Source organism: Solea solea, unplaced genomic scaffold (assembly GCF_958295425.1).
Source record: "Solea solea unplaced genomic scaffold, fSolSol10.1 scaffold_35, whole genome shotgun sequence".
Lineage (NCBI taxonomy): Eukaryota > Metazoa > Chordata > Actinopteri > Pleuronectiformes > Soleidae > Solea > Solea solea.
Genome location: NW_026704150.1, coordinates 383781 through 411454, shown reverse-complemented (window position 1 = coordinate 411454; position 27674 = coordinate 383781). Strand labels below are relative to the sequence as shown.

Sequence of the window (27674 nt, the reverse complement as noted above, 5' to 3'; positions counted from 1 at the left end):
GCCATCATGCCAAGGGTTAATACTTTGGCGCTTGCTCCGTCCACTCCTGTACATTGACCTGATATTGAAGCGATGCCAGGAGCAGCTCACCATTTCAGAAGCCCGGAGGAGTTGGGAAACGGCCCGGCAGTTTGTACTGCTCGGTGTGACACAGAGCTGCTTTGCTCATGCACTCACATCTACCACTAAACCTTGGAGGTGTCCCCCGTGAGCGAGGAATGTGCCACAGCCTCAGCGGTTGATAGAAAACTGCAGCACACAACCAACGGTAAGAATGCGCTTCCAAACATGCAGTCAAATGTGGGCGGTTGATTGGCCGGCAAACCAAAAACGTTGAAGAAAGGCTGTCCCAAGGTGGCCGGCCGGGCCGACCGAGACTGTGGTGACTCTGGCGGATAGACTCCTTGGCTGCTCTCAAGGAGAGGGACTATGTTGACTCTGGTTTTTCTTCAAAATGCTCAAGTCTTTCGCCTTTTACTAAAGACTTCCGTGGAGAGGAACGTCCAAGAGTTTAAGTTATTTTTGGTGGGCTTTGCTGTATGGCTGCGCCCTTTGAGTGTGTCAAATGTCAAGCAGCTGTCCGTCACGGCACAGAGGTGCACTTAGATCACCTGGGGGTGGAGGTGAGCAGCAGCAGCCTTTGTTATGCACACTTCAGAAACACGGCACCACAACAAGTAACTTGTGCGCCAAGATCTTGAGTTGGCCCCAGACACTGGTGGGCCATCGCTTCTCGGCCTTTTGGCTAAGATCAAGTGTAGTATCTGTTCTTATCAGTTTAATATCTGATATGTCCTCTATATGGGGATTAAATACTAAATGCATTTTTGAGCATTGGGCGGTGAAACCTTGGGCTTGCTCTCTTCACTCCTTGCATTGACCTGGTATTGCAGTGCCACCAGGAACGGTGCACCGTTCTCTTTTTTTCTGTGAAAACCAAAGCAAGGCTGAAACTGGAAGGACATTAACGTGTGCCCGTGCGTCAACGTAATTGCAAGCCCACGTTTCTTGTAAGGAAGCAGCAGTGTAAAAGCGTGCTGCAGTGTAAAAGCGTGCTGCAGTGTAAAAGCGTGCTGCAGTGTAAAAGCTTACAGCACCTGGTATTCCCAGGCGGTCTCCCATCCAAGTACTAACCAGGCCCGACCCTGCTTAGCTTCCGAGATCGGGCGTGCTCAGGGTGGTGTGGCCGTAAGCCGACGGGCAGGTGACACAGACTCCTTTTATAGACCAGGCAAGGCCCCCTGCTCGTGGAGGGGCTCAAAAGTCAGCCTTCCGAACACACTGCACTTGAGCCTTTATCGCCACTACCTGCTACACTCTATTCCAGTATTAGGAAGCTACATCGAGATGGGTAAGCTGCTGTTGGTGCCGTCAGGTGCAGTTGTTGCTGAATCGATAGGAAATGACAGCCAGGTATGCCAGTGAAAAGGTCGAGTGTTTCCTCTCCAATGTGTGCTGGAGGTTGAAGTTGAACACAGCACAGCATTAACGAGCACCTGAGTCAAGGCATTGGACTCTGGGACTATCCATTTCCTGCACCATCAGCCAAAGAGCTGTGTCTGGGAACAGCCACCCAGTGCTGGGCAAGTACACCTCATACTTACCTGGCAGGGGAGATACCATGATCAAGAAGGTGGTTCACCCAGGGCGAGGCTCAGCCATTGCACTCTGGTTGTGCTGACCCCTGCAAATTCCCCAAACGTGGGAATCTTGACTGCATAATTTTTGCTAGTGGGGTACTGCGTCCGCGCTCTCCCCCGATGACGTAGTTGTAAGCAAAGGTCAGCCGCCCAAGGTTCCGCCTTGTGTGCCCATCTCCAGGCTTCTCACGTGCTCGCAGAGCGACGTCCCCAGTCTTTCCAAGTTGCTGGGAATGGGATGGTTGTGGGTGTTGTCTCTTAGCTCTAAGGAAATGTCATGCTCCCTTTCCCGGCTCTTTGTAGGTAGAACTGGATTGTTGGAGATGGATCCATGGCCATCATGCCAAGGGTTAATACTTTGGCGCTTGCTCCGTCCACTCCTGTACATTGACCTGATATTGAAGCGATGCCAGGAGCAGCTCACCATTTCAGAAGCCCGGAGGAGTTGGGAAACGGCCCGGCAGTTTGTACTGCTCGGTGTGACACAGAGCTGCTTTGCTCATGCACTCACATCTAGCACTAAACCTTGGAGGTGTCCCCCGTGAGCGAGGAATGTGCCACAGCCTCAGCGGTTGATAGAAAACTGCAGCACACAACCAACGGTAAGAATGCGCTTCCAAACATGCAGTCAAATGTGGGCGGTTGATTGGCCGGCAAACCAAAAACGTTGAAGAAAGGCTGTCCCAAGGTGGCCGGCCGGGCCGACCGAGACTGTGGTGACTCTGGCGGATAGACTCCTTGGCTGCTCTCAAGGAGAGGGACTATGTTGACTCTGGTTTTTCTTCAAAATGCTCAAGTCTTTCGCCTTTTACTAAAGACTTCCGTGGAGAGGAACGTCCAAGAGTTTAAGTTATTTTTGGTGGGCTTTGCTGTATGGCTGCGCCCTTTGAGTGTGTCAAATGTCAAGCAGCTGTCCGTCACGGCACAGAGGTGCACTTAGATCACCTGGGGGTGGAGGTGAGCAGCAGCAGCCTTTGTTATGCACACTTCAGAAACACGGCACCACAACAAGTAACTTGTGCGCCAAGATCTTGAGTTGGCCCCAGACACTGGTGGGCCATCGCTTCTCGGCCTTTTGGCTAAGATCAAGTGTAGTATCTGTTCTTATCAGTTTAATATCTGATATGTCCTCTATATGGGGATTAAATACTAAATGCATTTTTGAGCATTGGGCGGTGAAACCTTGGGCTTGCTCTCTTCACTCCTTGCATTGACCTGGTATTGCAGTGCCACCAGGAACGGTGCACCGTTCTCTTTTTTTCTGTGAAAACCAAAGCAAGGCTGAAACTGGAAGGACATTAACGTGTGCCCGTGCGTCAACGTAATTGCAAGCCCACGTTTCTTGTAAGGAAGCAGCAGTGTAAAAGCGTGCTGCAGTGTAAAAGCGTGCTGCAGTGTAAAAGCTTACAGCACCTGGTATTCCCAGGCGGTCTCCCATCCAAGTACTAACCAGGCCCGACCCTGCTTAGCTTCCGAGATCGGGCGTGCTCAGGGTGGTGTGGCCGTAAGCCGACGGGCAGGTGACACAGACTCCTTTTATAGACCAGGCAAGGCCCCCTGCTCGTGGAGGGGCTCAAAAGTCAGCCTTCCGAACACACTGCACTTGAGCCTTTATCGCCACTACCTGCTACACTCTATTCCAGTATTAGGAAGCTACATCGAGATGGGTAAGCTGCTGTTGGTGCCGTCAGGTGCAGTTGTTGCTGAATCGATAGGAAATGACAGCCAGGTATGCCAGTGAAAAGGTCGAGTGTTTCCTCTCCAATGTGTGCTGGAGGTTGAAGTTGAACACAGCACAGCATTAACGAGCACCTGAGTCAAGGCATTGGACTCTGGGACTATCCATTTCCTGCACCATCAGCCAAAGAGCTGTGTCTGGGAACAGCCACCCAGTGCTGGGCAAGTACACCTCATACTTACCTGGCAGGGGAGATACCATGATCAAGAAGGTGGTTCACCCAGGGCGAGGCTCAGCCATTGCACTCTGGTTGTGCTGACCCCTGCAAATTCCCCAAACGTGGGAATCTTGACTGCATAATTTTTGCTAGTGGGGTACTGCGTCCGCGCTCTCCCCCGATGACGTAGTTGTAAGCAAAGGTCAGCCGCCCAAGGTTCCGCCTTGTGTGCCCATCTCCAGGCTTCTCACGTGCTCGCAGAGCGACGTCCCCAGTCTTTCCAAGTTGCTGGGAATGGGATGGTTGTGGGTGTTGTCTCTTAGCTCTAAGGAAATGTCATGCTCCCTTTCCCGGCTCTTTGTAGGTAGAACTGGATTGTTGGAGATGGATCCATGGCCATCATGCCAAGGGTTAATACTTTGGCGCTTGCTCCGTCCACTCCTGTACATTGACCTGATATTGAAGCGATGCCAGGAGCAGCTCACCATTTCAGAAGCCCGGAGGAGTTGGGAAACGGCCCGGCAGTTTGTACTGCTCGGTGTGACACAGAGCTGCTTTGCTCATGCACTCACATCTAGCACTAAACCTTGGAGGTGTCCCCCGTGAGCGAGGAATGTGCCACAGCCTCAGCGGTTGATAGAAAACTGCAGCACACAACCAACGGTAAGAATGCGCTTCCAAACATGCAGTCAAATGTGGGCGGTTGATTGGCCGGCAAACCAAAAACGTTGAAGAAAGGCTGTCCCAAGGTGGCCGGCCGGGCCGACCGAGACTGTGGTGACTCTGGCGGATAGACTCCTTGGCTGCTCTCAAGGAGAGGGACTATGTTGACTCTGGTTTTTCTTCAAAATGCTCAAGTCTTTCGCCTTTTACTAAAGACTTCCGTGGAGAGGAACGTCCAAGAGTTTAAGTTATTTTTGGTGGGCTTTGCTGTATGGCTGCGCCCTTTGAGTGTGTCAAATGTCAAGCAGCTGTCCGTCACGGCACAGAGGTGCACTTAGATCACCTGGGGGTGGAGGTGAGCAGCAGCAGCCTTTGTTATGCACACTTCAGAAACACGGCACCACAACAAGTAACTTGTGCGCCAAGATCTTGAGTTGGCCCCAGACACTGGTGGGCCATCGCTTCTCGGCCTTTTGGCTAAGATCAAGTGTAGTATCTGTTCTTATCAGTTTAATATCTGATATGTCCTCTATATGGGGATTAAATACTAAATGCATTTTTGAGCATTGGGCGGTGAAACCTTGGGCTTGCTCTCTTCACTCCTTGCATTGACCTGGTATTGCAGTGCCACCAGGAACGGTGCACCGTTCTCTTTTTTTCTGTGAAAACTAGTGATGGTGAGATGAAGCCTCATGAGGCATTGAACCACTTGAGCCAAGTGGTTCGAGAAAGGGTTCATTTCTTGAAGCTTCATGTGCACACGAAACCACCTACTGGCCAAGTGTATAATCACAGGCAGCTGTATCTGAACCACATAATGTGTGATGAATTGAATTTTTGTGTCTGTTAGAAATGACTATGAATTACAAAAAATATATGACCAAATAATTTCTGTACATATGTGTTTAATACATTTTTTTGAATGTATTCTGTGTGTGTAAATCTTCCCAAAATGGTAATATTGTAATATGGCAGGTTGTGCAATGTTTTTCTGAAAATGGCATGGGTATAATCAGACAGAGGACAGTGAAAGTGCTTGTGGAACTAGGAAAAGGGCACAGATTATGTTTGTGTAACTTGGACAATGATGAGCCTGGCTGGCTCCATCCTATATCACCTATCCTACTCTCCTCTCTCTCCTAAATCTCTCTCTCTCCCTAAACTCTCCAAACTATCTCCAAACTATATAAACGCTATCAAAACTCTAGTATCCAAACTCTCCAAACTATCTAAACTCTATCCAAACTCTCAACTGACCGCAACTCTCCTTCAAAAACCCACATTTTGAATGGAGCCTGAGGGGTCTATATAGCTGTAAAACCTCGCGCAAAATCTGAACCACTTCACGAAGCAATCACGTGGTACAGCCGGGCAGCGAGGCTTCGGACGTCATCATTTTTGGCTCCTCCCCTAAATGAAGCAAGCTTCGATACGCGCATCGTGGAAACGCCCCCTCCCCTACTCGGCACACGCTTCGAAGCCTCGATACGGAACGTCACATCACTAGTGAAAACCAAAGCAAGGCTGAAACTGGAAGGACATTAACGTGTGCCCGTGCGTCAACGTAATTGCAAGCCCACGTTTCTTGTAAGGAAGCAGCAGTGTAAAAGCGTGCTGCAGTGTAAAAGCGTGCTGCAGTGTAAAAGCTTACAGCACCTGGTATTCCCAGGCGGTCTCCCATCCAAGTACTAACCAGGCCCGACCCTGCTTAGCTTCCGAGATCGGGCGTGCTCAGGGTGGTGTGGCCGTAAGCCGACGGGCAGGTGACACAGACTCCTTTTATAGACCAGGCAAGGCCCCCTGCTCGTGGAGGGGCTCAAAAGTCAGCCTTCCGAACACACTGCACTTGAGCCTTTATCGCCACTACCTGCTACACTCTATTCCAGTATTAGGAAGCTACATCGAGATGGGTAAGCTGCTGTTGGTGCCGTCAGGTGCAGTTGTTGCTGAATCGATAGGAAATGACAGCCAGGTATGCCAGTGAAAAGGTCGAGTGTTTCCTCTCCAATGTGTGCTGGAGGTTGAAGTTGAACACAGCACAGCATTAACGAGCACCTGAGTCAAGGCATTGGACTCTGGGACTATCCATTTCCTGCACCATCAGCCAAAGAGCTGTGTCTGGGAACAGCCACCCAGTGCTGGGCAAGTACACCTCATACTTACCTGGCAGGGGAGATACCATGATCAAGAAGGTGGTTCACCCAGGGCGAGGCTCAGCCATTGCACTCTGGTTGTGCTGACCCCTGCAAATTCCCCAAACGTGGGAATCTTGACTGCATAATTTTTGCTAGTGGGGTACTGCGTCCGCGCTCTCCCCCGATGACGTAGTTGTAAGCAAAGGTCAGCCGCCCAAGGTTCCGCCTTGTGTGCCCATCTCCAGGCTTCTCACGTGCTCGCAGAGCGACGTCCCCAGTCTTTCCAAGTTGCTGGGAATGGGATGGTTGTGGGTGTTGTCTCTTAGCTCTAAGGAAATGTCATGCTCCCTTTCCCGGCTCTTTGTAGGTAGAACTGGATTGTTGGAGATGGATCCATGGCCATCATGCCAAGGGTTAATACTTTGGCGCTTGCTCCGTCCACTCCTGTACATTGACCTGATATTGAAGCGATGCCAGGAGCAGCTCACCATTTCAGAAGCCCGGAGGAGTTGGGAAACGGCCCGGCAGTTTGTACTGCTCGGTGTGACACAGAGCTGCTTTGCTCATGCACTCACATCTAGCACTAAACCTTGGAGGTGTCCCCCGTGAGCGAGGAATGTGCCACAGCCTCAGCGGTTGATAGAAAACTGCAGCACACAACCAACGGTAAGAATGCGCTTCCAAACATGCAGTCAAATGTGGGCGGTTGATTGGCCGGCAAACCAAAAACGTTGAAGAAAGGCTGTCCCAAGGTGGCCGGCCGGGCCGACCGAGACTGTGGTGACTCTGGCGGATAGACTCCTTGGCTGCTCTCAAGGAGAGGGACTATGTTGACTCTGGTTTTTCTTCAAAATGCTCAAGTCTTTCGCCTTTTACTAAAGACTTCCGTGGAGAGGAACGTCCAAGAGTTTAAGTTATTTTTGGTGGGCTTTGCTGTATGGCTGCGCCCTTTGAGTGTGTCAAATGTCAAGCAGCTGTCCGTCACGGCACAGAGGTGCACTTAGATCACCTGGGGGTGGAGGTGAGCAGCAGCAGCCTTTGTTATGCACACTTCAGAAACACGGCACCACAACAAGTAACTTGTGCGCCAAGATCTTGAGTTGGCCCCAGACACTGGTGGGCCATCGCTTCTCGGCCTTTTGGCTAAGATCAAGTGTAGTATCTGTTCTTATCAGTTTAATATCTGATATGTCCTCTATATGGGGATTAAATACTAAATGCATTTTTGAGCATTGGGCGGTGAAACCTTGGGCTTGCTCTCTTCACTCCTTGCATTGACCTGGTATTGCAGTGCCACCAGGAACGGTGCACCGTTCTCTTTTTTTCTGTGAAAACCAAAGCAAGGCTGAAACTGGAAGGACATTAACGTGTGCCCGTGCGTCAACGTAATTGCAAGCCCACGTTTCTTGTAAGGAAGCAGCAGTGTAAAAGCGTGCTGCAGTGTAAAAGCGTGCTGCAGTGTAAAAGCTTACAGCACCTGGTATTCCCAGGCGGTCTCCCATCCAAGTACTAACCAGGCCCGACCCTGCTTAGCTTCCGAGATCGGGCGTGCTCAGGGTGGTGTGGCCGTAAGCCGACGGGCAGGTGACACAGACTCCTTTTATAGACCAGGCAAGGCCCCCTGCTCGTGGAGGGGCTCAAAAGTCAGCCTTCCGAACACACTGCACTTGAGCCTTTATCGCCACTACCTGCTACACTCTATTCCAGTATTAGGAAGCTACATCGAGATGGGTAAGCTGCTGTTGGTGCCGTCAGGTGCAGTTGTTGCTGAATCGATAGGAAATGACAGCCAGGTATGCCAGTGAAAAGGTCGAGTGTTTCCTCTCCAATGTGTGCTGGAGGTTGAAGTTGAACACAGCACAGCATTAACGAGCACCTGAGTCAAGGCATTGGACTCTGGGACTATCCATTTCCTGCACCATCAGCCAAAGAGCTGTGTCTGGGAACAGCCACCCAGTGCTGGGCAAGTACACCTCATACTTACCTGGCAGGGGAGATACCATGATCAAGAAGGTGGTTCACCCAGGGCGAGGCTCAGCCATTGCACTCTGGTTGTGCTGACCCCTGCAAATTCCCCAAACGTGGGAATCTTGACTGCATAATTTTTGCTAGTGGGGTACTGCGTCCGCGCTCTCCCCCGATGACGTAGTTGTAAGCAAAGGTCAGCCGCCCAAGGTTCCGCCTTGTGTGCCCATCTCCAGGCTTCTCACGTGCTCGCAGAGCGACGTCCCCAGTCTTTCCAAGTTGCTGGGAATGGGATGGTTGTGGGTGTTGTCTCTTAGCTCTAAGGAAATGTCATGCTCCCTTTCCCGGCTCTTTGTAGGTAGAACTGGATTGTTGGAGATGGATCCATGGCCATCATGCCAAGGGTTAATACTTTGGCGCTTGCTCCGTCCACTCCTGTACATTGACCTGATATTGAAGCGATGCCAGGAGCAGCTCACCATTTCAGAAGCCCGGAGGAGTTGGGAAACGGCCCGGCAGTTTGTACTGCTCGGTGTGACACAGAGCTGCTTTGCTCATGCACTCACATCTAGCACTAAACCTTGGAGGTGTCCCCCGTGAGCGAGGAATGTGCCACAGCCTCAGCGGTTGATAGAAAACTGCAGCACACAACCAACGGTAAGAATGCGCTTCCAAACATGCAGTCAAATGTGGGCGGTTGATTGGCCGGCAAACCAAAAACGTTGAAGAAAGGCTGTCCCAAGGTGGCCGGCCGGGCCGACCGAGACTGTGGTGACTCTGGCGGATAGACTCCTTGGCTGCTCTCAAGGAGAGGGACTATGTTGACTCTGGTTTTTCTTCAAAATGCTCAAGTCTTTCGCCTTTTACTAAAGACTTCCGTGGAGAGGAACGTCCAAGAGTTTAAGTTATTTTTGGTGGGCTTTGCTGTATGGCTGCGCCCTTTGAGTGTGTCAAATGTCAAGCAGCTGTCCGTCACGGCTCAGAGGTGCACTTAGATCACCTGGGGGTGGAGGTGAGCAGCAGCAGCCTTTGTTATGCGCACTTCAGAAACACGGCACCACAACAAGTAACTTGTGCGCCAAGATCTTGAGTTGGCCCCAGACACTGGTGGGCCATCGCTTCTCGGCCTTTTGGCTAAGATCAAGTGTAGTATCTGTTCTTATCAGTTTAATATCTGATATGTCCTCTATATGGGGATTAAATACTAAATGCATTTTTGAGCATTGGGCGGTGAAACCTTGGGCTTGCTCTCTTCACTCCTTGCATTGACCTGGTATTGCAGTGCCACCAGGAACGGTGCACCGTTCTCTTTTTTTCTGTGAAAACCAAAGCAAGGCTGAAACTGGAAGGACATTAACGTGTGCCCGTGCGTCAACGTAATTGCAAGCCCACGTTTCTTGTAAGGAAGCAGCAGTGTAAAAGCGTGCTGCAGTGTAAAAGCGTGCTGCAGTGTAAAAGCTTACAGCACCTGGTATTCCCAGGCGGTCTCCCATCCAAGTACTAACCAGGCCCGACCCTGCTTAGCTTCCGAGATCGGGCGTGCTCAGGGTGGTGTGGCCGTAAGCCGACGGGCAGGTGACACAGACTCCTTTTATAGACCAGGCAAGGCCCCCTGCTCGTGGAGGGGCTCAAAAGTCAGCCTTCCGAACACACTGCACTTGAGCCTTTATCGCCACTACCTGCTACACTCTATTCCAGTATTAGGAAGCTACATCGAGATGGGTAAGCTGCTGTTGGTGCCGTCAGGTGCAGTTGTTGCTGAATCGATAGGAAATGACAGCCAGGTATGCCAGTGAAAAGGTCGAGTGTTTCCTCTCCAATGTGTGCTGGAGGTTGAAGTTGAACACAGCACAGCATTAACGAGCACCTGAGTCAAGGCATTGGACTCTGGGACTATCCATTTCCTGCACCATCAGCCAAAGAGCTGTGTCTGGGAACAGCCACCCAGTGCTGGGCAAGTACACCTCATACTTACCTGGCAGGGGAGATACCATGATCAAGAAGGTGGTTCACCCAGGGCGAGGCTCAGCCATTGCACTCTGGTTGTGCTGACCCCTGCAAATTCCCCAAACGTGGGAATCTTGACTGCATAATTTTTGCTAGTGGGGTACTGCGTCCGCGCTCTCCCCCGATGACGTAGTTGTAAGCAAAGGTCAGCCGCCCAAGGTTCCGCCTTGTGTGCCCATCTCCAGGCTTCTCACGTGCTCGCAGAGCGACGTCCCCAGTCTTTCCAAGTTGCTGGGAATGGGATGGTTGTGGGTGTTGTCTCTTAGCTCTAAGGAAATGTCATGCTCCCTTTCCCGGCTCTTTGTAGGTAGAACTGGATTGTTGGAGATGGATCCATGGCCATCATGCCAAGGGTTAATACTTTGGCGCTTGCTCCGTCCACTCCTGTACATTGACCTGATATTGAAGCGATGCCAGGAGCAGCTCACCATTTCAGAAGCCCGGAGGAGTTGGGAAACGGCCCGGCAGTTTGTACTGCTCGGTGTGACACAGAGCTGCTTTGCTCATGCACTCACATCTAGCACTAAACCTTGGAGGTGTCCCCCGTGAGCGAGGAATGTGCCACAGCCTCAGCGGTTGATAGAAAACTGCAGCACACAACCAACGGTAAGAATGCGCTTCCAAACATGCAGTCAAATGTGGGCGGTTGATTGGCCGGCAAACCAAAAACGTTGAAGAAAGGCTGTCCCAAGGTGGCCGGCCGGGCCGACCGAGACTGTGGTGACTCTGGCGGATAGACTCCTTGGCTGCTCTCAAGGAGAGGGACTATGTTGACTCTGGTTTTTCTTCAAAATGCTCAAGTCTTTCGCCTTTTACTAAAGACTTCCGTGGAGAGGAACGTCCAAGAGTTTAAGTTATTTTTGGTGGGCTTTGCTGTATGGCTGCGCCCTTTGAGTGTGTCAAATGTCAAGCAGCTGTCCGTCACGGCTCAGAGGTGCACTTAGATCACCTGGGGGTGGAGGTGAGCAGCAGCAGCCTTTGTTATGCGCACTTCAGAAACACGGCACCACAACAAGTAACTTGTGCGCCAAGATCTTGAGTTGGCCCCAGACACTGGTGGGCCATCGCTTCTCGGCCTTTTGGCTAAGATCAAGTGTAGTATCTGTTCTTATCAGTTTAATATCTGATATGTCCTCTATATGGGGATTAAATACTAAATGCATTTTTGAGCATTGGGCGGTGAAACCTTGGGCTTGCTCTCTTCACTCCTTGCATTGACCTGGTATTGCAGTGCCACCAGGAACGGTGCACCGTTCTCTTTTTTTCTGTGAAAACCAAAGCAAGGCTGAAACTGGAAGGACATTAACGTGTGCCCGTGCGTCAACGTAATTGCAAGCCCACGTTTCTTGTAAGGAAGCAGCAGTGTAAAAGCGTGCTGCAGTGTAAAAGCGTGCTGCAGTGTAAAAGCGTGCTGCAGTGTAAAAGCTTACAGCACCTGGTATTCCCAGGCGGTCTCCCATCCAAGTACTAACCAGGCCCGACCCTGCTTAGCTTCCGAGATCAGACGAGATCGGGCGCGCTCAGGGTGGTGTGGCCGTAAGCCGACGGGCAGGTGACACAGACTCCTTTTATAGACCAGGCAAGGCCCCCTGCTCGTGGAGGGGCTCAAAAGTCAGCCTTCCGAACACACTGCACTTGAGCCTTTATCGCCACTACCTGCTACACTCTATTCCAGTATTAGGAAGCTACATCGAGATGGGTAAGCTGCTGTTGGTGCCGTCAGGTGCAGTTGTTGCTGAATCGATAGGAAATGACAGCCAGGTATGCCAGTGAAAAGGTCGAGTGTTTCCTCTCCAATGTGTGCTGGAGGTTGAAGTTGAACACAGCACAGCATTAACGAGCACCTGAGTCAAGGCATTGGACTCTGGGACTATCCATTTCCTGCACCATCAGCCAAAGAGCTGTGTCTGGGAACAGCCACCCAGTGCTGGGCAAGTACACCTCATACTTACCTGGCAGGGGAGATACCATGATCAAGAAGGTGGTTCACCCAGGGCGAGGCTCAGCCATTGCACTCTGGTTGTGCTGACCCCTGCAAATTCCCCAAACGTGGGAATCTTGACTGCATAATTTTTGCTAGTGGGGTACTGCGTCCGCGCTCTCCCCCGATGACGTAGTTGTAAGCAAAGGTCAGCCGCCCAAGGTTCCGCCTTGTGTGCCCATCTCCAGGCTTCTCACGTGCTCGCAGAGCGACGTCCCCAGTCTTTCCAAGTTGCTGGGAATGGGATGGTTGTGGGTGTTGTCTCTTAGCTCTAAGGAAATGTCATGCTCCCTTTCCCGGCTCTTTGTAGGTAGAACTGGATTGTTGGAGATGGATCCATGGCCATCATGCCAAGGGTTAATACTTTGGCGCTTGCTCCGTCCACTCCTGTACATTGACCTGATATTGAAGCGATGCCAGGAGCAGCTCACCATTTCAGAAGCCCGGAGGAGTTGGGAAACGGCCCGGCAGTTTGTACTGCTCGGTGTGACACAGAGCTGCTTTGCTCATGCACTCACATCTACCACTAAACCTTGGAGGTGTCCCCCGTGAGCGAGGAATGTGCCACAGCCTCAGCGGTTGATAGAAAACTGCAGCACACAACCAACGGTAAGAATGCGCTTCCAAACATGCAGTCAAATGTGGGCGGTTGATTGGCCGGCAAACTAAAAACGTTGAAGAAAGGCTGTCCCAAGGTGGCCGGTCGGGCCGACCGAGACTGTGGTGACTCTGGCGGATAGACTCCTTGGCTGCTCTCAAGGAGAGGGGCTATGTTGACTCTGGTTTTTCTTCAAAATGCTCAAGTCTTTCGCCTTTTACTAAAGACTTCCGTGGAGAGGAACGTCCAAGAGTTTAAGTTATTTTTGGTGGGCTTTGCTGTATGGCTGCGCCCTTTGTGTGTGTCAAATGTGAAGCAGCTGTCCGTCACGGCTCAGAGGTGCACTTAGATCACCTGGGGGTGGAGGTGAGCAGCAGCAGCCTTTGTTATGCGCACTTCAGAAACACGGCACCACAACAAGTAACTTGTGCGCCAAGATCTTGAGTTGGCCCCAGACACTGGTGGGCCATCGCTTCTCGGCCTTTTGGCTAAGATCAAGTGTAGTATCTGTTCTTATCAGTTTAATATCTGATATGTCCTCTATATGGGGATTAAATATTAAATGCATTTTTGAGCATTGGGCGGTGAAACCTTGGGCTTGCTCTCTTCACTCCTTGCATTGACCTGGTATTGCAGTGCCACCAGGAACGGTGCACCGTTCTCTTTTTTTCTGTGAAAACCAAAGCAAGGCTGAAACTGGAAGGACATTAACGTGTGCCCGTGCATCAACGTAATTGCAAGCCCACGTTTCTTGTAAGGAAGCAGCAGTGTAAAAGCGTGCTGCAGTGTAAAAGCGTGCTGCAGTGTAAAAGCGTGCTGCAGTGTAAAAGCGTGCTGCAGTGTAAAAGCTTACAGCACCTGGTATTCCCAGGCGGTCTCCCATCCAAGTACTAACCAGGCCCGACCCTGCTTAGCTTCCGAGATCAGACGAGATCGGGCGTGCTCAGGGTGGTGTGGCCGTAAGCTGACGGGCAGGTGACACAGACTCCTTTTATAGACCAGGCAAGGCCCCCTGCTCGTGGAGGGGCTCAAAAGGCAGCCTTCCGAACACACTGCACTTGAGCCTTTATCGCCACTACCTGCTACACTCTATTCCAGTATTAGGAAGCTACACCGAGATGGGTAAGCTGCTGTTGGTGCCGTCAGGTGCAGTTGTTGCTGAATCGATAGGAAATGACAGCCAGGTATGCCAGTGAAAAGGTCGAGTGTTTCCTCTCCAATGTGTGCTGGAGGTTGAAGTTGAACACAGCACAGCATTAACGAGCACCTGAGTCAAGGCATTGGACTCTGGGACTATCCATTTCCTGCACCATCAGCCAAAGAGCTGTGTCTGGGAACAGCCACCCAGTGCTGGGCAAGTACACCTCATACTTACCTGGCAGGGGAGATACCATGATCAAGAAGGTGGTTCACCCAGGGCGAGGCTCAGCCATTGCACTCTGGTTGTGCTGACCCCTGCAAATTCCCCAAACGTGGGAATCTTGACTGCATAATTTTTGCTAGTGGGGTACTGCGTCCGCGCTCTCCCCCGATGACGTAGTTGTAAGCAAAGGTCAGCCGCCCAAGGTTCCACCTTGTGTGCCCATCTCCAGGCTTCTCACGTGCTCGCAGAGCGACGTCCCCAGTCTTTCCAAGTTGCTGGGAATGGGATGGTTGTGGGTGTTGTCTCTTAGCTCTAAGGAAATGTCATGCTCCCTTTCCCGGCTCTTTGTAGGTAGAACTGGATTGTTGGAGATGGATCCATGGCCATCATGCCAAGGGTTAATACTTTGGCGCTTGCTCCGTCCACTCCTGTACATTGACCTGATATTGAAGCGATGCCAGGAGCAGCTCACCATTTCAGAAGCCCGGAGGAGTTGGGAAACGGCCCGGCAGTTTGTACTGCTCGGTGTGACACAGAGCTGCTTTGCTCATGCACTCACATCTACCACTAAACCTTGGAGGTGTCCCCCGTGAGCGAGGAATGTGCCACAGCCTCAGCGGTTGATAGAAAACTGCAGCACACAACCAACGGTAAGAATGCGCTTCCAAACATGCAGTCAAATGTGGGCGGTTGATTGGCCGGCAAACCAAAAACGTTGAAGAAAGGCTGTCCCAAGGTGGCCGGCCGGGCCGACCGAGACTGTGGTGACTCTGGCGGATAGACTCCTTGGCTGCTCTCAAGGAGAGGGGCTATGTTGACTCTGGTTTTTCTTCAAAATGCTCAAGTCTTTCGCCTTTTACTAAAGACTTCCGTGGAGAGGAATGTCCAAGAGTTTAAGTTATTTTTGGTGGGCTTTGCTGTATGGCTGAGCCCTTTGAGTGTGTCAAATGTCAAGCAGCTGTCCGTCACGGCTCAGAGGTGCACTTAGATCACCTGGGGGTGGAGGTGAGCAGCAGCAGCCTTTGTTATGCGCACTTCAGAAACACGGCACCACAACAAGTAACTTCTGCGCCAAGATCTTGAGTTGGCCCCAGACACTGGTGGGCCATCGCTTCTCGGCCTTTTGGCTAAGATCAAGTGTAGTATCTGTTCTTATCAGTTTAATATCTGATATGTCCTCTATATGGGGATTAAATACTAAATGCATTTTTGAGCATTGGGCGGTGAAACCTTGGGCTTGCTCTCTTCACTCCTTGCATTGACCTGGTATTGCAGTGCCACCAGGAACGGTGCACCGTTCTCTTTTTTTCTGTGAAAACCAAAGCAAGGCTGAAACTGGAAGGACATTAACGTGTGCCCGTGCGTCAACGTAATTGCAAGCCCACGTTTCTTGTAAGGAAGCAGCAGTGTAAAAGCGTGCTGCAGTGTAAAAGCGTGCTGCAGTGTAAAAGCTTACAGCACCTGGTATTCCCAGGCGGTCTCCCATCCAAGTACTAACCAGGCCCGACCCTGCTTAGCTTCCGAGATCAGACGAGATCGGGCGTGCTCAGGGTGGTGTGGCCGTAAGCCGACGGGCAGGTGACACAGACTCCTTTTATAGACCAGGCAAGGCCCCCTGCTCGTGGAGGGGCTCAAAAGGCAGCCTTCCGAACACACTGCACTTGAGCCTTTATCGCCACTACCTGCTACACTCTATTCCAGTATTAGGAAGCTACACCGAGATGGGTAAGCTGCTGTTGGTGCCGTCAGGGGCAGTTGTTGCTGAATCGATAGGAAATGACAGCCAGGTATGCCAGTGAAAAGGTCGAGTGTTTCCTCTCCAATGTGTGCTGGAGGTTGAAGTTGAACACAGCACAGCATTAACGAGCACCTGAGTCAAGGCATTGGACTCTGGGACTATCCATTTCCTGCACCATCAGCCAAAGAGCTGTGTCTGGGAACAGCCACCCAGTGCTGGGCAAGTACACCTCATACTTACCTGGCAGGGGAGATACCATGATCAAGAAGGTGGTTCACCCAGGGCGAGGCTCAGCCATTGCACTCTGGTTGTGCTGACCCCTGCAAATTCCCCAAACGTGGGAATCTTGACTGCATAATTTTTGCTAGTGGGGTACTGCGTCCGCGCTCTCCCCCGATGACGTAGTTGTAAGCAAAGGTCAGCCGCCCAAGGTTCCGCCTTGTGTGCCCATCTCCAGGCTTCTCACGTGCTCGCAGAGCGACGTCCCCAGTCTTTCCAAGTTGCTGGGAATGGGATGGTTGTGGGTGTTGTCTTTTAGCTCTAAGGAAATGTCATGCTCCCTTTCCCGGCTCAGTGTAGGTAGAACTGGATTGTTGGAGATGGATCCATGGCCATCATGCCAAGGGTTAATACTTTGGCGCTTGCTCCGTCCACTCCTGTACATTGACCTGATATTGAAGCGATGCCAGGAGCAGCTCACCATTTCAGAAGCCCGGAGGAGTTGGCAAACGGCCCGGCAGTTTGTACTGCTCGGTGTGACACAGAGCTGCTTTGCTCATGCACTCACATCTACCACTAAACCTTGGAGGTGTCCCCCGTGAGCGAGGAATGTGCCACAGCCTCAGCGGTTGATAGAAAACTGCAGCACACAACCAACGGTAAGAATGCGCTTCCAAACATGCAGTCAAATGTGGGCGGTTGATTGGCCGGCAAACCAAAAACGTTGAAGAAAGGCTGTCCCAAGGTGGCCGGCCGGGCCGACCGAGACTGTGGTGACTCTGGCGGATAGACTCCTTGGCTGCTCTCAAGGAGAGGGGCTATGTTGACTCTGGTTATTCTTCAAAATGCTCAAGTCTTTCGCCTTTTACTAAAGACTTCCGTGGAGAGGTACGTCCAAGAGTTTAAGTTATTTTTGGTGGGCTTTGCTGTATGGCTGCGCCCTTTGAGTGTGTCAAATGTCAAGCAGCTGTCTGTCACGGCTCAGAGGTGCACTTGGATCACCTGGGGGTGGAGGTGAGCAGCAGCAGCCTTTGTTATGCGCACTTCAGAAACACGGCACCACAACAAGTAACTTGTGCGCCAAGATCTTGAGTTGGCCCCAGACACTGGTGGGCCATCGCTTCTCGGCCTTTTGGCTAAGATCAAGTGTAGTATCTGTTCTTATCAGTTTAATATCTGATATGTCCTCTATATGGGGATTAAATATTAAATGCATTTTTGAGCATTGGGCGGTGAAACCTTGGGCTTGCTCTCTTCACTCCTTGCATTGACCTGGTATTGCAGTGCCACCAGGAACGGTGCACCGTTCTCTTTTTTTCTGTGAAAACCAAAGCAAGGCTGAAACTGGAAGGACATTAACGTGTGCCCGTGCGTCAACGTAATTGCAAGCCCACGTTTCTTGTAAGGAAGCAGCAGTGTAAAAGCGTGCTGCAGTGTAAAAGCGTGCTGCAGTGTAAAAGCTTACAGCACCTGGTATTCCCAGGCGGTCTCCCATCCAAGTACTAACCAGGCCCGACCCTGCTTAGCTTCCGAGATCAGACGAGATCGGGCGCGCTCAGGGTGGTGTGGCCGTAAGCCGACGGGCAGGTGACACAGACTCCTTTTATAGACCAGGCAAGGCCCCCTGCTCGTGGAGGGGCTCAAAAGGCAGCCTTCCGAACACACTGCACTTGAGCCTTTATCGCCACTACCTGCTACACTCTATTCCAGTATTAGGAAGCTACACCGAGATGGGTAAGCTGCTGTTGGTGCCGTCAGGTGCAGTTGTTGCTGAATCGATAGGAAATGACAGCCAGGTATGCCAGTGAAAAGGTCGAGTGTTTCCTCTCCAATGTGTGCTGGAGGTTGAAGTTGAACACAGCACAGCATTAACGAGCACCTGAGTCAAGGCATTGGACTCTGGGACTATCCATTTCCTGCACCATCAGCCAAAGAGCTGTGTCTGGGAACAGCCACCCAGTGCTGGGCAAGTACACCTCATACTTACCTGGCAGGGGAGATACCATGATCAAGAAGGTGGTTCACCCAGGGCGAGGCTCAGCCATTGCACTCTGGTTGTGCTGACCCCTGCAAATTCCCCAAACGTGGGAATCTTGACTGCATAATTTTTGCTAGTGGGGTACTGCGTCCGCGCTCTCCCCCGATGACGTAGTTGTAAGCAAAGGTCAGCCGCCCAAGGTTCCGCCTTGTGTGCCCATCTCCAGGCTTCTCACGTGCTCGCAGAGCGACGTCCCCAGTCTTTCCAAGTTGCTGGGAATGGGATGGTTGTGGGTGTTGTCTTTTAGCTCTAAGGAAATGTCATGCTCCCTTTCCCGGCTCTTTGTAGGTAGAACTGGATTGTTGGAGATGGATCCATGGCCATCATGCCAAGGGTTAATACTTTGGCGCTTGCTCCGTCCACTCCTGTACATTGACCTGATATTGAAGCGATGCCAGGAGCAGCTCACCATTTCAGAAGCCCGGAGGAGTTGGGAAACGGCCCGGCAGTTTGTACTGCTCGGTGTGACACAGAGCTGCTTTGCTCATGCACTCACATCTACCACTAAACCTTGGAGGTGTCCCCCGTGAGCGAGGAATGTGCCACAGCCTCAGCGGTTGATAGAAAACTGCAGCACACAACCAACGGTAAGAATGCGCTTCCAAACATGCAGTCAAATGTGGGCGGTTGATTGGCCGGCAAACCAAAAACGTTGAAGAAAGGCTGTCCCAAGGTGGCCGGCCGGGCCGACCGAGACTGTGGTGACTCTGGCGGATAGACTCCTTGGCTGCTCTCAAGGAGAGGGGCTATGTTGACTCTGGTTTTTCTTCAAAATGCTCAAGTCTTTCGCCTTTTACTAAAGACTTCCGTGGAGAGGAACGTCCAAGAGTTTAAGTTATTTTTGGTGGGCTTTGCTGTATGGCTGCGCCCTTTGAGTGTGTCAAATGTCAAGCAGCTGTCCGTCACGGCTCAGAGGTGCACTTAGATCACCTGGGGGTGGAGGTGAGCAGCAGCAGCCTTTGTTATGCGCACTTCAGAAACACGGCACCACAACAAGTAACTTGTGCGCCAAGATCTTGAGTTGGCCCCAGACACTGGTGGGCCATCGCTTCTCGGCCTTTTGGCTAAGATCAAGTGTAGTATCTGTTCTTATCAGTTTAATATCTGATATGTCCTCTATATGGGGATTAAATATTAAATGCATTTTTGAGCATTGGGCGGTGAAACCTTGGGCTTGCTCTCTTCACTCCTTGCATTGACCTGGTATTGCAGTGCCACCAGGAACGGTGCACCGTTCTCTTTTTTTCTGTGAAAACCAAAGCAAGGCTGAAACTGGAAGGACATTAACGTGTGCCCGTGCGTCTACGTAATTGCAAGCCCACGTTTCTTGTAAGGAAGCAGCAGTGTAAAAGCGTGCTGCAGTGTAAAAGCTTACAGCACCTGGTATTCCCAGGCGGTCTCCCATCCAAGTACTAACCAGGCCCGACCCTGCTTAGCTTCCGAGATCAGACGAGATCGGGCGCGCTCAGGGTGGTGTGGCCGTAAGCCGACGGGCAGGTGACACAGACTCCTTTTATAGACCAGGCAAGGCCCCCTGCTCGTGGAGGGGCTCAAAAGGCAGCCTTCCGAACACACTGCACTTGAGCCTTTATCGCCACTACCTGCTACACTCTATTCCAGTATTAGGAAGCTACACCGAGATGGGTAAGCTGCTGTTGGTGCCGTCAGGTGCAGTTGTTGCTGAATCGATAGGAAATGACAGCCAGGTATGCCAGTGAAAAGGTCGAGTGTTTCCTCTCCAATGTGTGCTGGAGGTTGAAGTTGAACACAGCACAGCATTAACGAGCACCTGAGTCAAGGCATTGGACTCTGGGACTATCCATTTCCTGCACCATCAGCCAAAGAGCTGTGTCTGGGAACAGCCACCCAGTGCTGGGCAAGTACACCTCATACTTACCTGGCAGGGGAGATACCATGATCAAGAAGGTGGTTCACCCAGGGCGAGGCTCAGCCATTGCACTCTGGTTGTGCTGACCCCTGCAAATTCCCCAAACGTGGGAATCTTGACTGCATAATTTTTGCTAGTGGGGTACTGCGTCCGCGCTCTCCCCCGATGACGTAGTTGTAAGCAAAGGTCAGCCGCCCAAGGTTCCGCCTTGTGTGCCCATCTCCAGGCTTCTCACGTGCTCGCAGAGCGACGTCCCCAGTCTTTCCAAGTTGCTGGGAATGGGATGGTTGTGGGTGTTGTCTTTTAGCTCTAAGGAAATGTCATGCTCCCTTTCCCGGCTCTTTGTAGGTAGAACTGGATTGTTGGAGATGGATCCATGGCCATCATGCCAAGGGTTAATACTTTGGCGCTTGCTCCGTCCACTCCTGTACATTGACCTGATATTGAAGCGATGCCAGGAGCAGCTCACCATTTCAGAAGCCCGGAGGAGTTGGGAAACGGCCCGGCAGTTTGTACTGCTCGGTGTGACACAGAGCTGCTTTGCTCATGCACTCACATCTACCACTAAACCTTGGAGGTGTCCCCCGTGAGCGAGGAATGTGCCACAGCCTCAGCGGTTGATAGAAAACTGCAGCACACAACCAACGGTAAGAATGCGCTTCCAAACATGCAGTCAAATGTGGGCGGTTGATTGGCCGGCAAACCAAAAACGTTGAAGAAAGGCTGTCCCAAGGTGGCCGGCCGGGCCGACCGAGACTGTGGTGACTCTGGCGGATAGACTCCTTGGCTGCTCTCAAGGAGAGGGGCTATGTTGACTCTGGTTTTTCTTCAAAATGCTCAAGTCTTTCGCCTTTTACTAAAGACTTCCGTGGAGAGGAACGTCCAAGAGTTTAAGTTATTTTTGGTGGGCTTTGCTGTATGGCTGCGCCCTTTGAGTGTGTCAAATGTCAAGCAGCTGTCCGTCACGGCTCAGAGGTGCACTTAGATCACCTGGGGGTGGAGGTGAGCAGCAGCAGCCTTTGTTATGCGCACTTCAGAAACACGGCACCACAACAAGTAACTTGTGCGCCAAGATCTTGAGTTGGCCCCAGACACTGGTGGGCCATCGCTTCTCGGCCTTTTGGCTAAGATCAAGTGTAGTATCTGTTCTTATCAGTTTAATATCTGATATGTCCTCTATATGGGGATTAAATATTAAATGCATTTTTGAGCATTGGGCGGTGAAACCTTGGGCTTGCTCTCTTCACTCCTTGCATTGACCTGGTATTGCAGTGCCACCAGGAACGGTGCACCGTTCTCTTTTTTTCTGTGAAAACCAAAGCAAGGCTGAAACTGGAAGGACATTAACGTGTGCCCGTGCGTCTACGTAATTGCAAGCCCACGTTTCTTGTAAGGAAGCAGCAGTGTAAAAGCGTGCTGCAGTGTAAAAGCTTACAGCACCTGGTATTCCCAGGCGGTCTCCCATCCAAGTACTAACCAGGCCCGACCCTGCTTAGCTTCCGAGATCAGACGAGATCGGGCGCGCTCAGGGTGGTGTGGCCGTAAGCCGACGGGCAGGTGACACAGACTCCTTTTATAGACCAGGCAAGGCCCCCTGCTCGTGGAGGGGCTCAAAAGGCAGCCTTCCGAACACACTGCACTTGAGCCTTTATCGCCACTACCTGCTACACTCTATTCCAGTATTAGGAAGCTACACCGAGATGGGTAAGCTGCTGTTGGTGCCGTCAGGTGCAGTTGTTGCTGAATCGATAGGAAATGACAGCCAGGTATGCCAGTGAAAAGGTCGAGTGTTTCCTCTCCAATGTGTGCTGGAGGTTGAAGTTGAACACAGCACAGCATTAACGAGCACCTGAGTCAAGGCATTGGACTCTGGGACTATCCATTTCCTGCACCATCAGCCAAAGAGCTGTGTCTGGGAACAGCCACCCAGTGCTGGGCAAGTACACCTCATACTTACCTGGCAGGGGAGATACCATGATCAAGAAGGTGGTTCACCCAGGGCGAGGCTCAGCCATTGCACTCTGGTTGTGCTGACCCCTGCAAATTCCCCAAACGTGGGAATCTTGACTGCATAATTTTTGCTAGTGGGGTACTGCGTCCGCGCTCTCCCCCGATGACGTAGTTGTAAGCAAAGGTCAGCCGCCCAAGGTTCCGCCTTGTGTGCCCATCTCCAGGCTTCTCACGTGCTCGCAGAGCGACGTCCCCAGTCTTTCCAAGTTGCTGGGAATGGGATGGTTGTGGGTGTTGTCTTTTAGCTCTAAGGAAATGTCATGCTCCCTTTCCCGGCTCTTTGTAGGTAGAACTGGATTGTTGGAGATGGATCCATGGCCATCATGCCAAGGGTTAATACTTTGGCGCTTGCTCCGTCCACTCCTGTACATTGACCTGATATTGAAGCGATGCCAGGAGCAGCTCACCATTTCAGAAGCCCGGAGGAGTTGGGAAACGGCCCGGCAGTTTGTACTGCTCGGTGTGACACAGAGCTGCTTTGCTCATGCACTCACATCTACCACTAAACCTTGGAGGTGTCCCCCGTGAGCGAGGAATGTGCCACAGCCTCAGCGGTTGATAGAAAACTGCAGCACACAACCAACGGTAAGAATGCGCTTCCAAACATGCAGTCAAATGTGGGCGGTTGATTGGCCGGCAAACCAAAAACGTTGAAGAAAGGCTGTCCCAAGGTGGCCGGCCGGGCCGACCGAGACTGTGGTGACTCTGGCGGATAGACTCCTTGGCTGCTCTCAAGGAGAGGGGCTATGTTGACTCTGGTTTTTCTTCAAAATGCTCAAGTCTTTCGCCTTTTACTAAAGACTTCCGTGGAGAGGAACGTCCAAGAGTTTAAGTTATTTTTGGTGGGCTTTGCTGTATGGCTGCGCCCTTTGAGTGTGTCAAATGTCAAGCAGCTGTCCGTCACGGCTCAGAGGTGCACTTAGATCACCTGGGGGTGGAGGTGAGCAGCAGCAGCCTTTGTTATGCGCACTTCAGAAACACGGCACCACAACAAGTAACTTGTGCGCCAAGATCTTGAGTTGGCCCCAGACACTGGTGGGCCATCGCTTCTCGGCCTTTTGGCTAAGATCAAGTGTAGTATCTGTTCTTATCAGTTTAATATCTGATATGTCCTCTATATGGGGATTAAATATTAAATGCATTTTTGAGCATTGGGCGGTGAAACCTTGGGCTTGCTCTCTTCACTCCTTGCATTGACCTGGTATTGCAGTGCCACCAGGAACGGTGCACCGTTCTCTTTTTTTCTGTGAAAACCAAAGCAAGGCTGAAACTGGAAGGACATTAACGTGTGCCCGTGCGTCTACGTAATTGCAAGCCCACGTTTCTTGTAAGGAAGCAGCAGTGTAAAAGCGTGCTGCAGTGTAAAAGCTTACAGCACCTGGTATTCCCAGGCGGTCTCCCATCCAAGTACTAACCAGGCCCGACCCTGCTTAGCTTCCGAGATCAGACGAGATCGGGCGCGCTCAGGGTGGTGTGGCCGTAAGCCGACGGGCAGGTGACACAGACTCCTTTTATAGACCAGGCAAGGCCCCCTGCTCGTGGAGGGGCTCAAAAGGCAGCCTTCCGAACACACTGCACTTGAGCCTTTATCGCCACTACCTGCTACACTCTATTCCAGTATTAGGAAGCTACACCGAGATGGGTAAGCTGCTGTTGGTGCCGTCAGGTGCAGTTGTTGCTGAATCGATAGGAAATGACAGCCAGGTATGCCAGTGAAAAGGTCGAGTGTTTCCTCTCCAATGTGTGCTGGAGGTTGAAGTTGAACACAGCACAGCATTAACGAGCACCTGAGTCAAGGCATTGGACTCTGGGACTATCCATTTCCTGCACCATCAGCCAAAGAGCTGTGTCTGGGAACAGCCACCCAGTGCTGGGCAAGTACACCTCATACTTACCTGGCAGGGGAGATACCATGATCAAGAAGGTGGTTCACCCAGGGCGAGGCTCAGCCATTGCACTCTGGTTGTGCTGACCCCTGCAAATTCCCCAAACGTGGGAATCTTGACTGCATAATTTTTGCTAGTGGGGTACTGCGTCCGCGCTCTCTCCCGATGACGTAGTTGTAAGCAAAGGTCAGCCGCCCAAGGTTCCGCCTTGTGTGCCCATCTCCAGGCTTCTCACGTGCTCGCAGAGCGACGTCCCCAGTCTTTCCAAGTTGCTGGGAATGGGATGGTTGTGGGTGTTGTCTTTTAGCTCTAAGGAAATGTCATGCTCCCTTTCCCGGCTCTTTGTAGGTAGAACTGGATTGTTGGAGATGGATCCATGGCCATCATGCCAAGGGTTAATACTTTGGCGCTTGCTCCGTCCACTCCTGTACATTGACCTGATATTGAAGCGATGCCAGGAGCAGCTCACCATTTCAGAAGCCCGGAGGAGTTGGGAAACGGCCCGGCAGTTTGTACTGCTCGGTGTGACACAGAGCTGCTTTGCTCATGCACTCACATCTACCACTAAACCTTGGAGGTGTCCCCCGTGAGCGAGGAATGTGCCACAGCCTCAGCGGTTGATAGAAAACTGCAGCACACAACCAACGGTAAGAATGCGCTTCCAAACATGCAGTCAAATGTGGGCGGTTGATTGGCCGGCAAACCAAAAACGTTGAAGAAAGGCTGTCCCAAGGTGGCCGGCCGGGCCGACCGAGACTGTGGTGACTCTGGCGGATAGACTCCTTGGCTGCTCTCAAGGAGAGGGGCTATGTTGACTCTGGTTTTTCTTCAAAATGCTCAAGTCTTTCGCCTTTTACTAAAGACTTCCGTGGAGAGGAACGTCCAAGAGTTTAAGTTATTTTTGGTGGGCTTTGCTGTATGGCTGCGCCCTTTGAGTGTGTCAAATGTCAAGCAGCTGTCCGTCACGGCTCAGAGGTGCACTTAGATCACCTGGGGGTGGAGGTGAGCAGCAGCAGCCTTTGTTATGCGCACTTCAGAAACACGGCACCACAACAAGTAACTTGTGCGCCAAGATCTTGAGTTGGCCCCAGACACTGGTGGGCCATCGCTTCTCGGCCTTTTGGCTAAGATCAAGTGTAGTATCTGTTCTTATCAGTTTAATATCTGATATGTCCTCTATATGGGGATTAAATATTAAATGCATTTTTGAGCATTGGGCGGTGAAACCTTGGGCTTGCTCTCTTCACTCCTTGCATTGACCTGGTATTGCAGTGCCACCAGGAACGGTGCACCGTTCTCTTTTTTTCTGTGAAAACCAAAGCAAGGCTGAAACTGGAAGGACATTAACGTGTGCCCGTGCGTCAACGTAATTGCAAGCCCACGTTTCTTGTAAGGAAGCAGCAGTGTAAAAGCGTGCTGCAGTGTAAAAGCTTACAGCACCTGGTATTCCCAGGCGGTCTCCCATCCAAGTACTAACCAGGCCCGACCCTGCTTAGCTTCCGAGATCAGACGAGATCGGGCGCGCTCAGGGTGGTGTGGCCGTAAGCCGACGGGCAGGTGACACAGACTCCTTTTATAGACCAGGCAAGGCCCCCTGCTCGTGGAGGGGCTCAAAAGGCAGCCTTCCGAACACACTGCACTTGAGCCTTTATCGCCACTACCTGCTACACTCTATTCCAGTATTAGGAAGCTACACCGAGATGGGTAAGCTGCTGTTGGTGCCGTCAGGTGCAGTTGTTGCTGAATCGATAGGAAATGACAGCCAGGTATGCCAGTGAAAAGGTCGAGTGTTTCCTCTCCAATGTGTGCTGGAGGGTGAAGTTGAACACAGCACAGCATTAACGAGCACCTGAGTCAAGGCATTGGACTCTGGGACTATCCATTTCCTGCACCATCAGCCAAAGAGCTGTGTCTGGGAACAGCCACCCAGTGCTGGGCAAGTACACCTCATACTTACCTGGCAGGGGAGATACCATGATCAAGAAGGTGGTTCACCCAGGGCGAGGCTCAGCCATTGCACTCTGGTTGTGCTGACCCCTGCAAATTCCCCAAACGTGGGAATCTTGACTGCATAATTTTTGCTAGTGGGGTACTGCGTCCGCGCTCTCCCCCGATGACGTAGTTGTAAGCAAAGGTCAGCCGCCCAAGGTTCCGCCTTGTGTGCCCATCTCCAGGCTTCTCACGTGCTCGCAGAGCGACGTCCCCAGTCTTTCCAAGTTGCTGGGAATGGGATGGTTGTGGGTGTTGTCTTTTAGCTCTAAGGAAATGTCATGCTCCCTTTCCCGGCTCTTTGTAGGTAGAACTGGATTGTTGGAGATGGATCCATGGCCATCATGCCAAGGGTTAATACTTTGGCGCTTGCTCCGTCCACTCCTGTACATTGACCTGATATTGAAGCGATGCCAGGAGCAGCTCACCATTTCAGAAGCCCGGAGGAGTTGGGAAACGGCCCGGCAGTTTGTACTGCTCGGTGTGACACAGAGCTGCTTTGCTCATGCACTCACATCTACCACTAAACCTTGGAGGTGTCCCCCGTGAGCGAGGAATGTGCCACAGCCTCAGCGGTTGATAGAAAACTGCAGCACACAACCAACGGTAAGAATGCGCTTCCAAACATGCAGTCAAATGTGGGCGGTTGATTGGCCGGCAAACCAAAAACGTTGAAGAAAGGCTGTCCCAAGGTGGCCGGCCGGGCCGACCGAGACTGTGGTGACTCTGGCGGATAGACTCCTTGGCTGCTCTCAAGGAGAGGGGCTATGTTGACTCTGGTTTTTCTTCAAAATGCTCAAGTCTTTCGCCTTTTACTAAAGAATTCCGTGGAGAGGAACGTCCAAGAGTTTAAGTTATTTTTGGTGGGCTTTGCTGTATGTCTGCGCCCTTTGAGTGTGTCAAATGTCAAGCAGCTGTCCGTCACGGCTCAGAGGTGCACTTAGATCACCTGGGGGTGGAGGTGAGCAGCAGCAGCCTTTGTTATGCGCACTTCAGAAACACGGCACCACAACAAGTAACTTGTGCGCCAAGATCTTGAGTTGGCCCCAGACACTGGTGGGCCATCGCTTCTCGGCCTTTTGGCTAAGATCAAGTGTAGTATCTGTTCTTATCAGTTTAATATCTGATATGTCCTCTATATGGGGATTAAATATTAAATGCATTTTTGAGCATTGGGCGGTGAAACCTTGGGCTTGCTCTCTTCACTCCTTGCATTGACCTGGTATTGCAGTGCCACCAGGAACGGTGCACCGTTCTCTTTTTTTCTGTGAAAACCAAAGCAAGGCTGAAACTGGAAGGACATTAACGTGTGCCCGTGCGTCAACGTAATTGCAAGCCCACGTTTCTTGTAAGGAAGCAGCAGTGTAAAAGCGTGCTGCAGTGTAAAAGCTTACAGCACCTGGTATTCCCAGGCGGTCTCCCATCCAAGTACTAACCAGGCCCGACCCTGCTTAGCTTCCGAGATCAGACTAGATCGGGCGTGCTCAGGGTGGTGTGGCCGTAAGCCGACGGGCAGGTGACACAGACTCCTTTTATAGACCAGGCAAGGCCCCCTGCTCGTGGAGGGGCTCAAAAGGCAGCCTTCCGAACACACTGCACTTGAGCCTTTATCGCCACTACCTGCTACACTCTATTCCAGTATTAGGAAGCTACACCGAG

The 27674-nt window shown here is 51.7% G+C and overlaps 50 non-coding genes and 5 pseudogenes across 50 annotated transcripts; 41 read left to right on the top strand and 14 right to left on the bottom strand.

The window, feature by feature from the left end:
- Window positions 1-433: 433 nt before the first annotated feature.
- Window positions 434-546, top strand: LOC131453561 (U5 spliceosomal RNA). Its single transcript, XR_009238279.1, has one exon. It is a non-coding gene; the product is annotated as a U5 spliceosomal RNA (small nuclear RNA).
- A 179-nt stretch (window positions 547-725) lies between these two features.
- LOC131453492 (U2 spliceosomal RNA) lies at window positions 726-918 on the top strand. The gene has a single exon (XR_009238212.1). It is a non-coding gene; the product is annotated as a U2 spliceosomal RNA (small nuclear RNA).
- Window positions 919-1085: 167 nt separating this feature from the next.
- On the bottom strand, window positions 1086-1194 carry LOC131453312 (5S ribosomal RNA; annotated as a pseudogene).
- Window positions 1195-1596: 402 nt separating this feature from the next.
- Window positions 1597-1760, top strand: LOC131453378 (U1 spliceosomal RNA). Its single transcript, XR_009238102.1, has one exon. It is a non-coding gene; the product is annotated as a U1 spliceosomal RNA (small nuclear RNA).
- Window positions 1761-2407: 647 nt separating this feature from the next.
- Window positions 2408-2520, top strand: LOC131453560 (U5 spliceosomal RNA). Its single transcript, XR_009238278.1, has one exon. It is a non-coding gene; the product is annotated as a U5 spliceosomal RNA (small nuclear RNA).
- Window positions 2521-2699: 179 nt separating this feature from the next.
- Window positions 2700-2892, top strand: LOC131453491 (U2 spliceosomal RNA). Its single transcript, XR_009238211.1, has one exon. It is a non-coding gene; the product is annotated as a U2 spliceosomal RNA (small nuclear RNA).
- Window positions 2893-3041: 149 nt separating this feature from the next.
- LOC131453311 (5S ribosomal RNA) lies at window positions 3042-3150 on the bottom strand (annotated as a pseudogene).
- A 402-nt stretch (window positions 3151-3552) lies between these two features.
- Window positions 3553-3716, top strand: LOC131453377 (U1 spliceosomal RNA). The gene has a single exon (XR_009238101.1). It is a non-coding gene; the product is annotated as a U1 spliceosomal RNA (small nuclear RNA).
- Window positions 3717-4363: 647 nt separating this feature from the next.
- Window positions 4364-4476, top strand: LOC131453559 (U5 spliceosomal RNA). Its single transcript, XR_009238277.1, has one exon. It is a non-coding gene; the product is annotated as a U5 spliceosomal RNA (small nuclear RNA).
- Window positions 4477-4655: 179 nt separating this feature from the next.
- LOC131453490 (U2 spliceosomal RNA) lies at window positions 4656-4848 on the top strand. The gene has a single exon (XR_009238210.1). It is a non-coding gene; the product is annotated as a U2 spliceosomal RNA (small nuclear RNA).
- A 994-nt stretch (window positions 4849-5842) lies between these two features.
- Window positions 5843-5951, bottom strand: LOC131453310 (5S ribosomal RNA; annotated as a pseudogene).
- A 402-nt stretch (window positions 5952-6353) lies between these two features.
- On the top strand, window positions 6354-6517 carry LOC131453376 (U1 spliceosomal RNA). Its single transcript, XR_009238100.1, has one exon. It is a non-coding gene; the product is annotated as a U1 spliceosomal RNA (small nuclear RNA).
- Window positions 6518-7164: 647 nt separating this feature from the next.
- Window positions 7165-7277, top strand: LOC131453558 (U5 spliceosomal RNA). The gene has a single exon (XR_009238276.1). It is a non-coding gene; the product is annotated as a U5 spliceosomal RNA (small nuclear RNA).
- A 179-nt stretch (window positions 7278-7456) lies between these two features.
- On the top strand, window positions 7457-7649 carry LOC131453489 (U2 spliceosomal RNA). Its single transcript, XR_009238209.1, has one exon. It is a non-coding gene; the product is annotated as a U2 spliceosomal RNA (small nuclear RNA).
- Window positions 7650-7798: 149 nt separating this feature from the next.
- On the bottom strand, window positions 7799-7907 carry LOC131453309 (5S ribosomal RNA; annotated as a pseudogene).
- A 402-nt stretch (window positions 7908-8309) lies between these two features.
- On the top strand, window positions 8310-8473 carry LOC131453375 (U1 spliceosomal RNA). Its single transcript, XR_009238099.1, has one exon. It is a non-coding gene; the product is annotated as a U1 spliceosomal RNA (small nuclear RNA).
- A 647-nt stretch (window positions 8474-9120) lies between these two features.
- On the top strand, window positions 9121-9233 carry LOC131453557 (U5 spliceosomal RNA). The gene has a single exon (XR_009238275.1). It is a non-coding gene; the product is annotated as a U5 spliceosomal RNA (small nuclear RNA).
- Window positions 9234-9412: 179 nt separating this feature from the next.
- Window positions 9413-9605, top strand: LOC131453487 (U2 spliceosomal RNA). Its single transcript, XR_009238207.1, has one exon. It is a non-coding gene; the product is annotated as a U2 spliceosomal RNA (small nuclear RNA).
- Window positions 9606-9754: 149 nt separating this feature from the next.
- On the bottom strand, window positions 9755-9863 carry LOC131453308 (5S ribosomal RNA; annotated as a pseudogene).
- A 402-nt stretch (window positions 9864-10265) lies between these two features.
- Window positions 10266-10429, top strand: LOC131453373 (U1 spliceosomal RNA). Its single transcript, XR_009238097.1, has one exon. It is a non-coding gene; the product is annotated as a U1 spliceosomal RNA (small nuclear RNA).
- Window positions 10430-11076: 647 nt separating this feature from the next.
- LOC131453555 (U5 spliceosomal RNA) lies at window positions 11077-11189 on the top strand. The gene has a single exon (XR_009238273.1). It is a non-coding gene; the product is annotated as a U5 spliceosomal RNA (small nuclear RNA).
- Window positions 11190-11368: 179 nt separating this feature from the next.
- Window positions 11369-11561, top strand: LOC131453486 (U2 spliceosomal RNA). The gene has a single exon (XR_009238206.1). It is a non-coding gene; the product is annotated as a U2 spliceosomal RNA (small nuclear RNA).
- A 167-nt stretch (window positions 11562-11728) lies between these two features.
- Window positions 11729-11847, bottom strand: LOC131453488 (5S ribosomal RNA). Its single transcript, XR_009238208.1, has one exon. It is a non-coding gene; the product is annotated as a 5S ribosomal RNA (ribosomal RNA).
- Window positions 11848-12249: 402 nt separating this feature from the next.
- LOC131453372 (U1 spliceosomal RNA) lies at window positions 12250-12413 on the top strand. Its single transcript, XR_009238096.1, has one exon. It is a non-coding gene; the product is annotated as a U1 spliceosomal RNA (small nuclear RNA).
- A 647-nt stretch (window positions 12414-13060) lies between these two features.
- LOC131453554 (U5 spliceosomal RNA) lies at window positions 13061-13173 on the top strand. Its single transcript, XR_009238272.1, has one exon. It is a non-coding gene; the product is annotated as a U5 spliceosomal RNA (small nuclear RNA).
- A 179-nt stretch (window positions 13174-13352) lies between these two features.
- Window positions 13353-13545, top strand: LOC131453470 (U2 spliceosomal RNA). Its single transcript, XR_009238191.1, has one exon. It is a non-coding gene; the product is annotated as a U2 spliceosomal RNA (small nuclear RNA).
- Window positions 13546-13730: 185 nt separating this feature from the next.
- Window positions 13731-13849, bottom strand: LOC131453292 (5S ribosomal RNA). The gene has a single exon (XR_009238025.1). It is a non-coding gene; the product is annotated as a 5S ribosomal RNA (ribosomal RNA).
- Window positions 13850-14251: 402 nt separating this feature from the next.
- On the top strand, window positions 14252-14415 carry LOC131453371 (U1 spliceosomal RNA). The gene has a single exon (XR_009238095.1). It is a non-coding gene; the product is annotated as a U1 spliceosomal RNA (small nuclear RNA).
- Window positions 14416-15062: 647 nt separating this feature from the next.
- On the top strand, window positions 15063-15179 carry LOC131453565 (U5 spliceosomal RNA). Its single transcript, XR_009238283.1, has one exon. It is a non-coding gene; the product is annotated as a U5 spliceosomal RNA (small nuclear RNA).
- Window positions 15180-15354: 175 nt separating this feature from the next.
- LOC131453484 (U2 spliceosomal RNA) lies at window positions 15355-15547 on the top strand. Its single transcript, XR_009238205.1, has one exon. It is a non-coding gene; the product is annotated as a U2 spliceosomal RNA (small nuclear RNA).
- Window positions 15548-15696: 149 nt separating this feature from the next.
- On the bottom strand, window positions 15697-15815 carry LOC131453291 (5S ribosomal RNA). The gene has a single exon (XR_009238024.1). It is a non-coding gene; the product is annotated as a 5S ribosomal RNA (ribosomal RNA).
- Window positions 15816-16217: 402 nt separating this feature from the next.
- Window positions 16218-16381, top strand: LOC131453370 (U1 spliceosomal RNA). The gene has a single exon (XR_009238094.1). It is a non-coding gene; the product is annotated as a U1 spliceosomal RNA (small nuclear RNA).
- Window positions 16382-17028: 647 nt separating this feature from the next.
- Window positions 17029-17141, top strand: LOC131453610 (U5 spliceosomal RNA). Its single transcript, XR_009238325.1, has one exon. It is a non-coding gene; the product is annotated as a U5 spliceosomal RNA (small nuclear RNA).
- Window positions 17142-17320: 179 nt separating this feature from the next.
- LOC131453469 (U2 spliceosomal RNA) lies at window positions 17321-17513 on the top strand. Its single transcript, XR_009238190.1, has one exon. It is a non-coding gene; the product is annotated as a U2 spliceosomal RNA (small nuclear RNA).
- A 149-nt stretch (window positions 17514-17662) lies between these two features.
- On the bottom strand, window positions 17663-17781 carry LOC131453476 (5S ribosomal RNA). Its single transcript, XR_009238197.1, has one exon. It is a non-coding gene; the product is annotated as a 5S ribosomal RNA (ribosomal RNA).
- A 402-nt stretch (window positions 17782-18183) lies between these two features.
- LOC131453369 (U1 spliceosomal RNA) lies at window positions 18184-18347 on the top strand. Its single transcript, XR_009238093.1, has one exon. It is a non-coding gene; the product is annotated as a U1 spliceosomal RNA (small nuclear RNA).
- A 647-nt stretch (window positions 18348-18994) lies between these two features.
- On the top strand, window positions 18995-19107 carry LOC131453553 (U5 spliceosomal RNA). Its single transcript, XR_009238271.1, has one exon. It is a non-coding gene; the product is annotated as a U5 spliceosomal RNA (small nuclear RNA).
- Window positions 19108-19286: 179 nt separating this feature from the next.
- Window positions 19287-19479, top strand: LOC131453468 (U2 spliceosomal RNA). Its single transcript, XR_009238189.1, has one exon. It is a non-coding gene; the product is annotated as a U2 spliceosomal RNA (small nuclear RNA).
- A 131-nt stretch (window positions 19480-19610) lies between these two features.
- LOC131453465 (5S ribosomal RNA) lies at window positions 19611-19729 on the bottom strand. The gene has a single exon (XR_009238186.1). It is a non-coding gene; the product is annotated as a 5S ribosomal RNA (ribosomal RNA).
- Window positions 19730-20131: 402 nt separating this feature from the next.
- LOC131453368 (U1 spliceosomal RNA) lies at window positions 20132-20295 on the top strand. The gene has a single exon (XR_009238092.1). It is a non-coding gene; the product is annotated as a U1 spliceosomal RNA (small nuclear RNA).
- Window positions 20296-20942: 647 nt separating this feature from the next.
- LOC131453552 (U5 spliceosomal RNA) lies at window positions 20943-21055 on the top strand. The gene has a single exon (XR_009238270.1). It is a non-coding gene; the product is annotated as a U5 spliceosomal RNA (small nuclear RNA).
- Window positions 21056-21234: 179 nt separating this feature from the next.
- On the top strand, window positions 21235-21427 carry LOC131453467 (U2 spliceosomal RNA). The gene has a single exon (XR_009238188.1). It is a non-coding gene; the product is annotated as a U2 spliceosomal RNA (small nuclear RNA).
- Window positions 21428-21558: 131 nt separating this feature from the next.
- LOC131453454 (5S ribosomal RNA) lies at window positions 21559-21677 on the bottom strand. The gene has a single exon (XR_009238175.1). It is a non-coding gene; the product is annotated as a 5S ribosomal RNA (ribosomal RNA).
- A 402-nt stretch (window positions 21678-22079) lies between these two features.
- On the top strand, window positions 22080-22243 carry LOC131453366 (U1 spliceosomal RNA). The gene has a single exon (XR_009238091.1). It is a non-coding gene; the product is annotated as a U1 spliceosomal RNA (small nuclear RNA).
- A 647-nt stretch (window positions 22244-22890) lies between these two features.
- LOC131453551 (U5 spliceosomal RNA) lies at window positions 22891-23003 on the top strand. Its single transcript, XR_009238269.1, has one exon. It is a non-coding gene; the product is annotated as a U5 spliceosomal RNA (small nuclear RNA).
- A 179-nt stretch (window positions 23004-23182) lies between these two features.
- LOC131453466 (U2 spliceosomal RNA) lies at window positions 23183-23375 on the top strand. Its single transcript, XR_009238187.1, has one exon. It is a non-coding gene; the product is annotated as a U2 spliceosomal RNA (small nuclear RNA).
- A 131-nt stretch (window positions 23376-23506) lies between these two features.
- LOC131453443 (5S ribosomal RNA) lies at window positions 23507-23625 on the bottom strand. The gene has a single exon (XR_009238164.1). It is a non-coding gene; the product is annotated as a 5S ribosomal RNA (ribosomal RNA).
- Window positions 23626-24027: 402 nt separating this feature from the next.
- Window positions 24028-24191, top strand: LOC131453392 (U1 spliceosomal RNA). The gene has a single exon (XR_009238116.1). It is a non-coding gene; the product is annotated as a U1 spliceosomal RNA (small nuclear RNA).
- A 647-nt stretch (window positions 24192-24838) lies between these two features.
- On the top strand, window positions 24839-24951 carry LOC131453550 (U5 spliceosomal RNA). Its single transcript, XR_009238268.1, has one exon. It is a non-coding gene; the product is annotated as a U5 spliceosomal RNA (small nuclear RNA).
- A 179-nt stretch (window positions 24952-25130) lies between these two features.
- On the top strand, window positions 25131-25323 carry LOC131453464 (U2 spliceosomal RNA). Its single transcript, XR_009238185.1, has one exon. It is a non-coding gene; the product is annotated as a U2 spliceosomal RNA (small nuclear RNA).
- Window positions 25324-25454: 131 nt separating this feature from the next.
- LOC131453431 (5S ribosomal RNA) lies at window positions 25455-25573 on the bottom strand. The gene has a single exon (XR_009238153.1). It is a non-coding gene; the product is annotated as a 5S ribosomal RNA (ribosomal RNA).
- A 402-nt stretch (window positions 25574-25975) lies between these two features.
- On the top strand, window positions 25976-26139 carry LOC131453365 (U1 spliceosomal RNA). The gene has a single exon (XR_009238090.1). It is a non-coding gene; the product is annotated as a U1 spliceosomal RNA (small nuclear RNA).
- A 647-nt stretch (window positions 26140-26786) lies between these two features.
- On the top strand, window positions 26787-26898 carry LOC131453608 (U5 spliceosomal RNA). The gene has a single exon (XR_009238323.1). It is a non-coding gene; the product is annotated as a U5 spliceosomal RNA (small nuclear RNA).
- A 180-nt stretch (window positions 26899-27078) lies between these two features.
- On the top strand, window positions 27079-27271 carry LOC131453463 (U2 spliceosomal RNA). The gene has a single exon (XR_009238184.1). It is a non-coding gene; the product is annotated as a U2 spliceosomal RNA (small nuclear RNA).
- Window positions 27272-27402: 131 nt separating this feature from the next.
- LOC131453305 (5S ribosomal RNA) lies at window positions 27403-27521 on the bottom strand. Its single transcript, XR_009238038.1, has one exon. It is a non-coding gene; the product is annotated as a 5S ribosomal RNA (ribosomal RNA).
- Between the last annotated feature and the right edge of the window lie 153 nt (window positions 27522-27674).